The sequence below is a fragment of the Lactuca virosa genome, chromosome 6 (assembly GCF_052849685.1).
Source record: "Lactuca virosa cultivar CGN04683 chromosome 6, Lactuca_virosa_CGN04683_v6, whole genome shotgun sequence".
Classification (NCBI taxonomy): domain Eukaryota; kingdom Viridiplantae; phylum Streptophyta; class Magnoliopsida; order Asterales; family Asteraceae; genus Lactuca; species Lactuca virosa.
In genome coordinates this window covers 183259913-183275323 of record NC_136431.1, presented here as the reverse complement: position 1 = coordinate 183275323, position 15411 = coordinate 183259913, and the positions used below count along the sequence as shown (strand labels likewise).

General features: G+C 33.1%; 1 long non-coding RNA gene across 1 annotated transcript; it reads left to right on the top strand.

Moving 5' to 3' along the window:
- Nucleotides 1–7932: 7932 nt before the first annotated feature.
- Nucleotides 7933–14047, top strand: LOC145120504 (uncharacterized). The gene is made up of 7 exons (XR_013714222.1): nt 7933–8235; nt 10662–10776; nt 11207–11285; nt 11361–11453; nt 11538–11709; nt 12564–12656; nt 13963–14047. It is a non-coding gene; the product is annotated as an uncharacterized LOC145120504 (long non-coding RNA).
- The last annotated feature ends 1364 nt before the right edge of the window (nt 14048–15411 follow it).

The window sequence follows — 15411 nt, the reverse complement described above, 5'->3', positions numbered from 1 at the left end:
TACCAAATGTAACGCCTGGTTCATGGTATGTATTTAAAATCATAATTTAAGCACTTTTATAGAGAAATTCAGCGAGTTGGGAGCCCCAGACTCGTCAAGTAGAGATGATTTGGGAGGTGGGTTAAGAAACCTACTCGACAAGTTGGGAGGCCTCAACTCGACGAGTAGGCTGGCAGAAATGAAACCCTAACTTCCAGGGTTTTGTACCCTATTTAAAGGCCTTAATGTTTCATTGTGGCCTCCCTCATCGTCTCTTCAGTCCATAGAAAACCCTAATCGTGCCTCTTTCCCCATTTTGTGTGTGAGAGAGCCTAAAGAGTGTTCTTTGGTGCTTTTCTTGAAGGAGTGTGAAGTTGGTGGTGCAAGGTTGAAGGGAGAAGCTTTAGATCCAGGATTTCCAGTGTTGTTGCTACCATTTGGAGGTATAAAGTCGATACCTTGACTATTTATTTGCTAGATCTCTTCTTTGAGAAGTTTATGGCCTTTAGTAGCTTATTTTGGAGTCATTCATGGATTTGAACATGTTATGAAGTTATCACTTCAGATCTATACATTTAATGGCCTATTGAGACTTAAAGTTGCCAGCTTTATCAAGTCTTGGCCCTCCTCCATGCCCTAGGTCCCTTATGAAGCTTAGTTTTAGTGTTTTTAGCCTCTTGATACCATACATGGACGTAAAGTTAGCAACTTTACGTGGTATCTCAGCCCAAGGGGACCAGATCTATGGTTTGGAGGCATTAGACTCGCTTGGAAGTGACTGAATGAGTTAAGACTAAGGAAAACTCGACGATTTGTTTACCTAACTCGACGAGTTGGATCGCGGTCCCCCGACCTTTATGATTACTGAGCAAACTCGGCGAGTTGGCTAGGGTTTTCTCGGTTTTTCTGAAGACTGAAGGAACTCGACGAGCTTATGGATACACTCGATGATTTGGGTCAACATGGATTGTTGACCTTGACTTTGACCATGGTTGACCAAGTTTGACTTCTGGGGGCAGTTTGGGTATTTCGGGATTTTGATGGATTGATCACTTGGTGAATGTAGGCATTGAGTAGAGAGCTGATATACGGAATCAGGCCTTAGCAAGTTCTGTGCAGCTTTTGAGGTGAGTTACCTTCCTGTAGAAGTGGGTCGAAGGCACCGATGACAGCCCACTAGTAGTTGATTATAGTAGAGATGATTGTCTTTGTAATAATTGTCTGAAATGCCACTATTTGTTATGCTTTATGTGCTAGTATACTATGATATTATGTGATAGTGGTAGGAGGGGTGGATTAGACCCCATAACCGGTTGAGATAAACCAGAGGGTAGGTCGGGCACCCAGATATGCCTGACAGTATGGTTATGATATGTTATTATATGGTAGTGGTATGGGTGAAATAGAACCCGTAACTGGTTGGGATAAACCGGAGGGTAGGTAGGGCACCCTGGTATGCCTGGCAGGGTAGGTCGGGCACCCATATATGCCTAACAGGGGTAGGTCGTGCACCCCGGTATGCCTGACATGGGTAGGTTGAGCACCCAGGTATGCTCAGCAGGATAGGTCGGTCACCTAGATATGTATGACAGTATGTTTATTGTATGGTATGTGGTATGATAGGGGAACTCACTAAGCTTTGTGCTTACGGTTTTCAGTTTTGGTTTCAGGTACTTCTTCTTCGAAAGGAAAGGAGTCGGCATGATTGCAGCGCATGACACCATGATTTCCGCACATGAGATCTTTGGGAGTTATACTCTGATGTTGTTTTATTATGACATGTTTTGATTATTGACATATTGGTTTTGACATGGGATGACACTATGGATGTTTTAGACTATTGCTTTTATAATTAATTAAAAATGAAATTTTTGGTCTTGAATTTTGGGATGTTACACCAAAGCAATTTCAAGGTCCTCCCTGGTCAGCTGTTATGTGTTCATTGTTAGTTTTTTTAAGTCGCTTTCCCTTTGTTTCCGAACCTCTCTTTCGGAAGCAATTTGCAAAATTTTGTTCAGTCTATCTTTTATACCCTTCATATCGTCCCCGATGTCTTTCAAATCATTCGAATTCGATGATTTGCCTTTGCCTTTGTTTTTTGTTTTGTCACTTCCCATTAGTCGGGAAGGTGGTGAACTTTGGACCAGCTCATCTTCATTGAGGTTGAAACCAACACGACCATCAGATGTAGTGTGTTCGGATTCAGATGCTTTTGACCGTTTTGACCCACTCTCGATATGGCTGTCAGATGTTTTGTTTAATTGTCATTTTTTGTAGTCTTTGACGAGATTCCAAACTTCAACAAACTTGAAAGGCTTCTTTTTTTCTTTTTGGTAGACTTTTAAAGCCTTCTGTAAAATCACGACATCGCTTTCGTCGTTTCTCCATTGTCGTTTCATGTTGTTATGCAAAATCACTATACAACATGACTTCCTTGTTCATCTTCCCCCATTTTGAGTAAACTTGGTCTTTTGTATGATACTCGGGATGGTTCATTCCTTTGTGGAACATATGTTTAACTCGCATCCAAAAACAGTCGTGTTTTTGGTCTTTGCCCATCTTCGCATCTTCAAAGATATTGATCCATGCTTGTGGCAATACTAAACATTTGTCATCTTCCCAATTTTAGCCGACGCCTTTTGTTTTCTTTTAGTTGGTGCTCGAGTGGGTTGAGTTTCTTGAACGAATTCTGGTTTAGAATCAGAAATGGGTGTTTATGGTTGTGATTGTGTTTGTTGAACAAACTCGGGTTAGGACAAAAAATCAAATGGATTAAATTTTGGATCGGGTTGTGGTGCTCTTTGTGTTTGTGGTTGTGTTGGTCGTTGTGGAAAATATGGTATCATACCAACATAATAATTAAACGGGAGCGAATAAATCGGTTGATCCATCGTAGGTCTAGCCGGTGTAGTGTTTCTAGCGGATGTTTTTTGGTTGTTTAGGTTGTTGGAAGAAGACATTTTACAAAAATTTTGAAGTGAATTTGGTAAAAGATGGAGAGGATTGAGAGAGATTTGTTTAAAAAAAATAGAAGGTATACACACACACAAACACATATATTTGAATTTTGACCGTTCCCAACAGTCACATACCAATGGCCAATCAAAATACATGGGAATGTGTGTGTGTGTGTGGGGGGGGGGTCCCCTGTCTATGTGGCAAAAATTATGGCCTAGCCGCATCCATTCCCCATAGTCTAACCCTTACATCATGAGTTATTACCGTTAAAAAAATGTTATTGCCGTTAAAAGAAAAATAAAAGGTAAAAAGTCAACTATGAGTAATTAGGGTATCATCACTAAATTTTATAATTTTTAATAGATTGTCATATTAATGTTATAGGTTTATTATTTGATTTTTATAATACCATAAACTTTATAAATTCAATGATATGTAATTTTTTTAATATATTTTTTTCATATTAAACAATTTAATAACCATTAAATTCCAGGTATATTAAATATCAGTTTAACATCTTACTATGATCCATCAATTATATATTCTAACTATCTTAACAATTTCATTAAAATGAATTTGTTAATAAAAAAAATCATCTAAACAAAAGTATTTATCAACAATTTTAAACTTTACAAAATAATGCAACATGTGTTATGCTACCATTACTTACAAAAAGTTTGCATTATATTAAATGAGATAATGACTTAAAAGGGTAATATATTTTTTTATTTGTACATATTTGGTCACTGAGTTTTTTCTGTCCACATTTACCCCTTCAACTTGTTAAACTGTACACATTCAGTCCTTATGACCGGTTACTCCAGGTTAGCCGGGAAAAATGACTTAATAGGGTAATATATTTCTCATTTTGTACACATTTAGTCCTTATTATTTTTGTACACATTTAGTCCTTAATATTTTTTGTTTAGAAATACGTCCTTTTTGTTTTTGTACTCATTCAGTACTTATGAATGATTTCTTTAGTTTTTTCTCACGACATCTTACGTGGGACAATCATTGATGAGGTGTTTGGGGTTGTTGATGCTTATGTTCATTGCGATCACGACTGCTTAGTTGCGTAGGTCTTGTGGTTTGGCTTATGTCTTATGTTCTAATTGTCATAACTTCTTCATACGATATCAGATTTTAACAATTTTTATATCTACGTGATTGTTTTTTAAGTCTACTACAACTTTCGTTAAGATTACTCTCGTTAAAATGTAATATATTTTTACTTACGATTTTATAAAAAAAAACATCCATATATGCATTCATAAAAAGCGTATGGGTATAAAGATCATTAGTAAAAATATATTACTTTTTAACGGGAGTAATCTAAATGAAAGTTGTAGTAGACTAAAATACAAATGCATGGATAAAAATATCGTTAGAATCTGAAATCATATGAAGAAGTTATGACGTTTAGAACACATGACATAAACAACCAAGTAGTCGAGATCGCGATAGACATAAGCATCAAAAGCCCCATACACCTCATTAATGATTGTCCCACGTAAGATGTCGTGAAAAAAACCTTAAGAAATCATTCATAAGTATTGAATTAGTACAAAAACAAAAATGACTTATTTTGCAATATATATATATATATATATATATATATATATATATATATTAAGGACTAAATGTGTACAAAAATATTAAGGATTAAATGTGTACAAAGTGAGAAATATATTACCCTATTAAGTCATTTTTACCGGATAACCTGGAGTAGCCGGTAATAAGGACTGAATATGTACAGTTTAACAAGTTGAAGGGGTAAATGTGGATGAAAAAAACTCAGTGACCAAATATGTACAAATCGAAAAAATATATTACCCTTTTAAGTTACTAAATAAATTTGCAATACCAGAGTTGCCATGATTGATGTTGTTATGGCTTTGATTTTTTTTACTAAACTAGCGGAAAAACCCGGGCTTCGCCCCGAGCCGTTTTTGTGTTTTTTATAAAAAAAATGTAAAAGTTTTGAATGTAAGGACCAAAAGTGTCAAAATGGCTAAAGAATTAAAGGGGTTGGAATTAGCAAGTTTTTAGAAAAGGGACCAAAGTTGTCAATTCCTTAAAGTTTTGTGGCCAAACTTTGAATATGAAAAGGTTCCTAAAAAATATAAAATTTTTGATTGAAATGACCAAAAATGTCAAAATGGCTAAAAATGAGGGGCAAAGTTGACAAAAAAACATGCAAGTTTACTATTCATAAGGGAACAAAGTTTTAATATATATATATATATATATATATATATATATATATTGTAACGTCCGTAGATCCGGGCAAGTCAATTTAGAGATAATAAGGGTCGAAAACGACTTTTCGACAAAAGATCAAGTTGTAGAATACGTCTCAAGGTTTCCGTACATATAAAGAACGCCGAAATCCGAGTTATAACGAAGAAGTTATGACTCGTCGAAGTTTTACGGCAGAACCGGCATGGCACCGGTAGACGTAAATAGTGAATTTACGATAGAGCGACTTTTAGCCTTAGCGATCTAAACGAAAGTCGTAGAAAACGTTAAACCGAGAACATACAAAAAAAGTACGCCCAAATCTGACTTCGTATGAGGAAGTTATGAATTTTCTAAGATTTGGCATAGCAGTGCACGACCCGAAACTCGAATTTTAGATCGAACGGTTTTTGGCCTACGCGACCTAAAGGAGAATTGAAGATCTCATTAATAGGAACTCAACGGTAAAAAGACAGACGAAAACGGAGTCCGTGTGTAGAAGTTATGAATTTTACACGGACATTTAACAGTATAATCTCCTCGTACTGTTAAATTTATGATCGGTCGAGAATTACCGACAGAGTCAAAATGAAAGTTGTAGATCTTATTTTTAGCTACGCGTGGATATAAAGAACGTCAAAAACGGAGGTCGTATGTGAAAGTTACGAATTTTAGAAGTCGGAAGTGTGCTGTGCGAAAATGGGTAATGTGGCACAATCTTGGTCATTGCTTTCTCCCCAAGTCTTGCCACTAGATGGTGACATGTGGCACCAAGTTCAACCATTTTTCACCCTATAAATAGAACCTCTCCCACCCTCATTTTCTTCACATCTTTCTCATTCTTTCTTCTCTTTACTCTCTCTCTAGATACTCTCTCTAGCCCCGAAACCCCCCCCCCCCCCCGAAAAGCCTAGGGAACCTCCCTAGCACGAGGCGGAAGCCCCGGAGTGCTCGACGGCTCCAAGAAGAAGAGCTTTTCGGCTCGGGAATGCTGCTCCAATCAAAGCCCGGTTTTCTATAAACTCGTTGTAAGTGAGCTACGCCTACGCTATTTTTAATATATCGTTTATTTAATTATAGTAGCGTTATTAGGAACTTATAATAAGTACTTGGGCTTATATTATGGGTTATATAAGTATTGTTTAACGCTTATATAATAGTAATAATAGCTAGACTATTAATTAGTCTCGGAGAATAATAGACTAAACTCTAGTGGTAATAATACTAGGTTTCGTCGAAGGAAATTATTTTTAAGAAGCGAAGCGCTGTCTGAGTTCGGATTCACCACCTTTTCAAGTGAGTGCATAGTTACTTTCATCTTACACATAGATATGAAATATTTTAAATAAATTACGTGCTATGTGTGCATATTATCTGTATACTTGCTATCTATGCTGGATGAACGATTTTATACATGTTTTAAATGATTTAAACTGTATATATATATATATATATATATATATATATATATATATATATATATATTTACGAGAATATGTTGGGTAAAACATGGGTAGATGTAATAGATGGAATATGAGTTGGATGATGAGTTGAGAGGTGTTATAGACCACGAGGTAAGTGTGAGAGGTGGACGATGTGAGAAGCTTTTCCCAAATGATGGCCCCGTCATCTAGCAGGGTATGGATGACAACCACGGACTATTCTAGACAGTCTAGTGGAACACTGACAGGCTCGCAACCTGTAGGTGTTGTGAACGATGTGTTCACCGGTGTACTCTAAAAACTCATTGACATGTATTGCGAGTGGACTCTCGAAAACGATACTGTCAATAAACGAGATAACCCTAGCAGCTGTGCTCGAAGGACAATACTGGTAGCTGCGCCTCACATAGAATGTCACAATTCTGGCAGCTGCGCCTAAGTGATAGAACTAGCAGTTGTGCTTGACAGCTGTGTCATTCACAACGATGGACTTCGTGCCGATTCCTTAGGATGATCCTTAGGAATGAATGAACGAGGAATAATTGATTCTTAGGGTAGATCCTTAAGAGTAAAGAAGATAATGGGGATGGGTAATTGGGTTGATTGTTTGATGTTTAAACATAATAATTATATTATTGTGGGTTGAAAACCCTATGTACTCACCAGGTTTCCCAACCTGACCCACTCAGTTTATTTGTATCACAGGTGTCGATATGAAGTTACATTACACTGAGAGATTTAAAAGAGATGTAGATCACTAGTGTAAACGAATGTAAGTTCTGTTTATGCTTATGTTTCTGTATTAACGATGACATCCCAAATGTTTTAAAATGAATAAAAATACATTTCTTCGGAAATTCTTTGATAACGTATTTATCATGTTTTTCTGGGAACAAATTCCGCAAGATATTTATTAAAAGAAGTACTCTGATTTTTATAAAGCATAAACAAAATCGGTCTTTTCTGGCCATGAAAATGGGGATGTCACACACACACACACACATATATATATATATATATATATATATATATATATATATATATAGAGAGAGAGAGAGAGAGAGAGAGAGAGAGAGGAATGATCATTTGAGAACCTATAGTTTCCCGAGAACCCGAAAACTAAAAGTGGAGCGTTAGATCAAAAATTTTAATGGCCTTGATCAACGATGGCATATGTGTAATTATCAACAACTCCAATGGTATCTTAGACATTTTAGAAATAATTTGAGGGGTATATTGGGAATGAAATTTATTATTGCCTAATAATTAATAATTAGCTTAATTAATATAATTATTAAAAACCCATACTTTCTCTCTCTATTCCTCACCAGATCTATCTTTCTCTCACTATCTATCTCTCACGTCGTCACAAATCTACATCTTCGGTTAATCGGAGTACACTGCCATCGCCGATCTCATTTTGCTTTGCTCTGTCGATTAAAGACCTAAACGGAGTAGTGCCCCCTGTCGATCATACATCCGATCGAATATCCAATTGGATAAGACGATCATCTGTCGATTGAATATTTGTTTTCGGTGTTTCCCATCAACATCCTTCTTCTATGTTGTTGGATCCTACAATGATGCATCATCTCCTTCCCGACATACCGATAAGGTTTTATTTTAATTTTATCAAAATTTTCTTAATCGTTGAATAATGAATGTTTTACCCCTTGAAATTCGTGAACGATGTAAAATTTTAATATAATTTGATTTTGTTTATTTATAATGCCTTTTGATTTAATTTGATTCCATTCATCGGCAATGGCTTTTTATTTTAGTTTAATCAAAAGTGCTTAATCGATGGACAATTGTTATTGGATGATTTAGGATTTGGTTTAAATACTTGTTTTTTGGTTTTATTATAACAATTTTGTTTGATAATCTGCATTACTTGAAGCTAATGAATTCATATGATCGTAAAATTTTCATTAATGTTCCTCTTTTACTGTAAGCATGTAGATTAAATATATATTTTTTGTGTAAACACTATTCTTTTTTTGCATCCAAAACGTATATCTCTCAATCCCTCTTTAATCATGTTGTTGTTATTACCTTTGTATTGATATACAGGGCATGTATAGAGTTATCCATGTGATAATTGGAGTGTTGGTTGTATTTTGATGGAACTTTGCTCAGCAAGTAGAGTAAAAGCTTGGGTTTTATTTGATATAGACAAAATTGCAAGAATGGTCCCTGTGGTATGTCACAACTAGCAACTTTGGTCCAAAATGGGTTTGGCCCACAAGAATGGTCCAATAGTTTCGTTTTGTTGCGAGTTTGGTCCAATTTCCTATCAACTTTTTTAAAATGACGGATTTGCCCTTTATTATTTTATTTTCCATTTTTCTTTTATTACAACAATTAAAGAACAATTAAAAATAAAACAAAAATAATATACCCTCTCTCTCTCTCTCTCTCCACCGTATCCCCCCACAGTTTTTTTTCTTTTTACCCAAGAACAGTTCATCTTCTTCATCTCTTCCTTCTTAATCAAGACGGTTTGTGCATACCAGATTCCGGTGTTCTTGGATCTAATCTCCATGACTCCATCATCGCCTCTCAAAAATTCATAAAGCAGTGATGAAAACCCAGGAAATCGACTTCATGGATGTTTCTTAAAATTTCTGAAAAATATCAAGGGGTGAGTTTCTGAAAATCGACTCCATGGATGTTTCCAAGGTGGGTTTTTTTGGATATCTAATCTATGTCACCGCCGCTCAGGACATCGTCAATGTATCTCCATCTGATGGCCTTCATCAGCTGCCTAGCAGCCCCGTGAAGATCTGAAAGAGCACTGCCATAGTTGTCCTTTTCCGATTACCCCTCTCACCGTCGATCTGAAACCCTTGTCGGTGTTTCAAGGCCCTTCACCACCACCTGAAGCGATTTCTACTATGAAACCTAAACCTAAAATTACTGGTTGTAACCCACCATTGCTGTTCAGAAGAAAATCAAAGTTGTAAACCAAAATAACAACCCAAATCCAAAAACAAAATCTTAAACCAACTGTTTGTGAATATAAACAAATCGAGACAGTAAGATCAATATCAACACCAAAAGCAAAACAGTAACAGTCGAATTGGGTTTTAAGACCCTTTCTTAAAAACTCACAAGTGCTCCTAAAAAAACTCCTAATGAAGCGGTCGAGTTCTACGCACCTTCCTCTGCCTCCATCTTAAACCCAAAAAGAAACCACCAGTCGCCATCGCTACCTGCTCCATCTTGAAGAAAAGGTGAATTCTAACTCCTCCACCTTAGACAACAACCCTGCTTTCTCAGCGTTCCTCAAGACTTCGAAGAACAGCCTAACCCCAAACCACTCCTTTTTCCAACTTTAATCATACTTGTTCACCTGCAATTCACATAATCATACTCGAATTCTAAATCAAAAGGCGAAAACAATTTGAATCTAGTAGAAACATGCGATTGGGTATTTGGGGATTTAGGAATCGAGTAAAATGTGGGAGATCTGGGGGAGTTTGGTGAGGTTTTTGATGGATATGACGGATGGATTTGCAATCTGGATTTTAATTTAATTATGTTTGAGAGAGATAGAGAGAGAGAGAAAGAGAGAGAGAGAGATTTTATTTTTGTTTTATTTTTAATTGTTTTTTAATTGTTGTAATAAAAGAAAAATGGAAAATAAAATAATAAAGGGCAAATCCGTCATTTTAAAAAAGTTCATAGGAAATTGGACCAAACTCGCAACAAAACGAAAATTTTGGACCATCCTTGCGAGCCAAACTCATTTTGGACCAAAGTTGCTAGTTTTGACATACCACAAGGACCATTCTTGCAATTTTGTCTTTGATATATGATATAAAAAATTAATTTCCTAGGGAAGCAAATACGCTCAAAATCCGTTTCCTTCAAACTTAGATATTTTATGATGTTTTCCCCAAAAATCAATTGCATCACCGATTGATTTGAATCTCCCAATCAGAACCTTTGTTTACCATCGGTTGTTGCATCAGGTCTTCATTAGGTTTTATTAAAGAGTTCACTGATATGTGTTATTCTTCATCTAAATTTATACAGTGAAGATATCCTACAATCAATGAAGACTTCCAATCTAGTGACCTGTGAATTACTCCGATATGTTTAAAGGTTGAGAGTGAGAGAATGTGATGTTCAAAAATTGAAGATTTTAAAAGTATGTTAGTTTCTTCATTTTTATATATGAATTCTTCTTTGATTGTGACAGATACTGCTTATTTGTGTTTAAGTTTCTTAATCTAGAGATTTTCCTCCACCAGAAGTTGCCTAAACAAAGGTTTTTATTTTTCTGCATTTCTTCGGTTTTTTAGATCAGATTTCACATTTTCTTTTTTGCATTACAAAAATTAAGTTGACAATCTATATGCTTATTATATGCTTGTTCGTATACTGAGTTATTTATCAGATTCAATATAGTACGTGATATTAAAATTACTTAGAGTTTAGAAGGTTTCTTATTAAGAAGAACATTTTCGTGAAAATATAAAATTCTAGTGCTCTTTTCCTTCATGTATGGCCTTATGAATATTTTTATTCTCTTTAAAATGGACTGTTCTGGTGAAAATATAGTCAATTTGTATTTAAAGTGTCAGGTTTTCTGAAGTGCACGCAAGTTGCTCGATGAAAGTCCTGAACCAGATTTAGTTGCGTTGCTTTAATATCAAGGTATATTGGCTTAATACAAGTATACAACTTTGCATTCCTTTGTTCGTTTTATAATAATCCATGATATTTTCTTAGGATTTTACTGGAGTTCTAGCTGTAGTTGACCTTGCTTGTATATAAGATGCTATGAACAGACTCAATGGTGACTCCAAGAAGATCAACCCATTGGTAAGTAATATTCTAATTATCCACTTCACATATTTTTTAAAGCATCAACAGTTTTTAATTCATTCAAATCTTCATATTTCCCAGGTGCCGGTAGACCTTGTGATTGACCATTCAGTTCAAGTTGATGTTTCAAGAAGTGCAAATTTTGTTCAAGCAAACATGTACCTTGAATTTTAACACAACGATGAACGCTTTTCCTTTCTGAAATGGGGATAACATGCTTTTGACAACATCTTTTTCTAGTATTGTTCACCAGGTAAATATTTACACATTAAAACCACACCACAGATGAACCTTGCAAATAATCACTGTAATAAGCATAAAATGTTCAAAAATACAATGAAATGACAGTGAATATTGATAAATTGCAAATAATCATTGTAATTTCATGTTCAACGTCGTCATCGGAATTGAATTCTATTGCTATAGTTATTTGATTTTTTTGTGAAAACTTTGATGCTTGTTTATTTAACAAAACATGATTTCATCTAGTTAATTCATTCGTGTTTTTCTGATAAGTAAAATAACTTGGCAAATTGGCATTTGACAATTCTCTACACCGTGGCCTAAAATTTAATGGAACATACATTAATTTTGAATATAATATCTGAAGTTGATAGAAAACATTCGATTTCAAGGTCTATATATGAATTATATGTAACCTTGCGATTGAAATTTAGAATGGATTCAAAGGCTTATACCTTTGTTGAAATTAAGATATTAGTTTTTATAGATCTAGCGATGGCATATATGGCAGTATCTTCATTATGTTTGGGTGCTTTGTGATTTTTTAGGATAAATCACCCTTTTTCATCAACATAAAATAGAATAGACATATTGTTTGAGGTCAACATTTTAGAATCACTCATTTTCATTATAAAACTCCATATTTTTATATCATATGTTTTAGATGATGATCATATATTCATAATATCATCTCAAATGATCTTTTCTCAGGTATTTGTTAGAACATAAAGATTTATCACTTCATCATTATGTATAATGATTAACTTGAATTCTTTTTGTTCACGACATAACAACTTTTGAGCACTTGAATTACACAAAGAAAAAGTAATTTCTAAATTAATTTTTTTTGTTCTTTGTTTCCAGTAAATTCAACTTGGAATTCCTTTCCTGAAACCAGTTCAAAAGATTCCACCAATGTGGAATAGACTTTCATGGCCATGATTGCTTCCATCAAAGGTACTCAGTATTTTCATTTTTTCTTTTTTATTAAAGACCAAAATGCTCTCATTACATATATAGAAATAAATAAAAATAAAAAAATTTTGTTTTATGCATTTACAATAAACAAAATATAAATAAATATAAATAAAGATTTCATTTTTAGTATTGAATTCCATTCCGCCCAACCAAAATTTCACATTCCGGTTTCAATTCCAATTCCAATCTTGAATTTTCATATCTACATTTGTAGTATTCATATCATAACAATTTTCCAATCTTTAATTTACCTATTTACCACCCTTAAATTCACAAGTGAATGATATATATGTAATTTACATATGAATCACATGTAATTCACAAGTACATCACAAGTGATTCACACATGAATTACATGTGATTCACATGTAATTCACATGTAAATCACAAGTGAATCACATATGAGTTACATGTGATTCATATGTAATTTACATATGAATCACATGCAATTCACAAGTAAATCACAAGTGATTTCCATATGAATTACATGTAATTCACATGTAAATAAAAAATGAATCACATATGAGTTACATGTGATTCATATGTAATTTACATATGAATCACATGTAACTCATATGTGATTCATTTTTTACATATGAATCACATGTAATTCACAAGTAAATCATAAGTGATTCACATATGAATTACATGTGATTCACATGTAAATCACATGTAATTCACATGTAAATCACAAGTGAATCACATATGAGTTACATGTGATTCATATGTAATTTACATATGAATCACATGTAATTCACAAGTAAATCACAAGTGATTCACATATGAATTACATGTCATTCACTAATGATATACATGTGATTCACATGTAAATCACAAGTGATTCACATATGAATTACATGTCATTCACTAATGAATTACATGTGATTCACAAGTGAATCACATATGAGTTACATGTGATTCATATGTAATTTACATATGAATCATATGTAATTCACAAGTAAATCACAAGTGATTAACATATGAATTATATGTGATTCACATGTAAATCACATGTCATTCACATGTAAATCACGAGTGAATTACATATGAGTTACATATGAATTACAAATGATTCACATTGAATTAAATGTGATTCACATGTATATCACAAGTGAATCACATAAGAATTACATGTAAATCACATGTAATTCACATATGAATTACATGTGATTCACATGTAAATCACATGTAATTCACATATGATTCACATGTAAATCACAAGTGAATCACATATGATTCACATTAGTGTTCTTAGATTAATCAATTTTTTTTAATTTTCTTATAGATTTTGAAGAACCTGTGGAAAATATTGAAGAGGTGAAAAGTGAAAAATTGAAGAAAATATGGAAATCTTGATATGAAGAAATGATCATACTATAAATCTTTGTAGTTTTTATATTTTTTTATATTTTATTTTGTATTGAATAAAATAATTGTAGTATTATGTTTATAGATTGATTAATAAAAAATGAGGTTTTTTATGATTTAGTTACGAATATTATAGTATAAGAAATATGTATATATGCATTTGAAAAAATATGCATATATATATATATATATATATATATATATATATATATATATATATATATATATATATATATATACCTAAAACATTGATTTTTTTGTTAAAAAAAATTAGAGTTTTTTTTAAATATATTCTAGTTTTTTTTTTAATTTATTGATTCTTAAAAATTTTACTTTAAAAAAAATACAGTTTTTTAAAAAAATTGCAGTTTTTTGGAAAAAATTACAGTTTTTTTGAAAAAAAAAATGCAATTTTTTTTTTAAAAAATGCAACTTTTTTAAATAAAAATTGTTGTTTTTTTTTTAATTTTGCAGTTTTTTAAAAAAATATTTTTTTCATTTTTTTTAAATTCTTGTTTTCTGAAAAAAATTAAAAAAAATTCCATTTTATTTAAAAAAAATAAAAAATTATTATTTTTTTTTTAAATCCGAAATTTGATTTATTATGTTAATTTTTAAAACTTTTTATTAATATTTTCAATAACAAAAAAAAAATTAAACATTAAATGAGATCGGTAAGATGACGATCATGCCCTTAATGAGTTAATTTTGATCTAACGTTCCACCTTTAGTTCCCAGGTTCTCGGGAAACTATGAGTTCTCAACGGATCTCACCCATATATATATATATATATATATATATATATATATATATATATATATATATATATATATATATATATATCAAAAAGGATAATTTAACTATTTAATAAAAAAACAATTGTATCGTAAATCTTCTGTATTGGACAATGCAAGCACAACGGGAAGAAAATACATCGTGCCTCATCTTCGGTCACAAGTCACCTCCATGTTCGACCACTGCTCCAACCGGCCACTCCACCTTCGGCCACACCAGACGACAACAACTCCACCTCCTTCCACTCCTTCGGCCGACGATTTCATCTTAAGTTCGATTTTTTGACTCCATCTCAGCTTCGGTTTTTACACATTCAACTTCGAGTTATGCCTTTTTTGGTTTATTGAATACATATTTTTGAACTTTCATCTTCATATCTTCATTCTACCATGTTTTTATTTGATTAAGTAATAATTTTGTACTTTCTAGTCTGCGTTTGTGAGCTACGAGCGAATTTTTCATTGAAATTGCTTAGGTTAGATTTATGAATATATCGTGTGTTGGTTATAATAAGTAGAGGATTCTGATTTAATATTTTGCTTAGGTTAGATTTCAGAGTATTTTGATTTG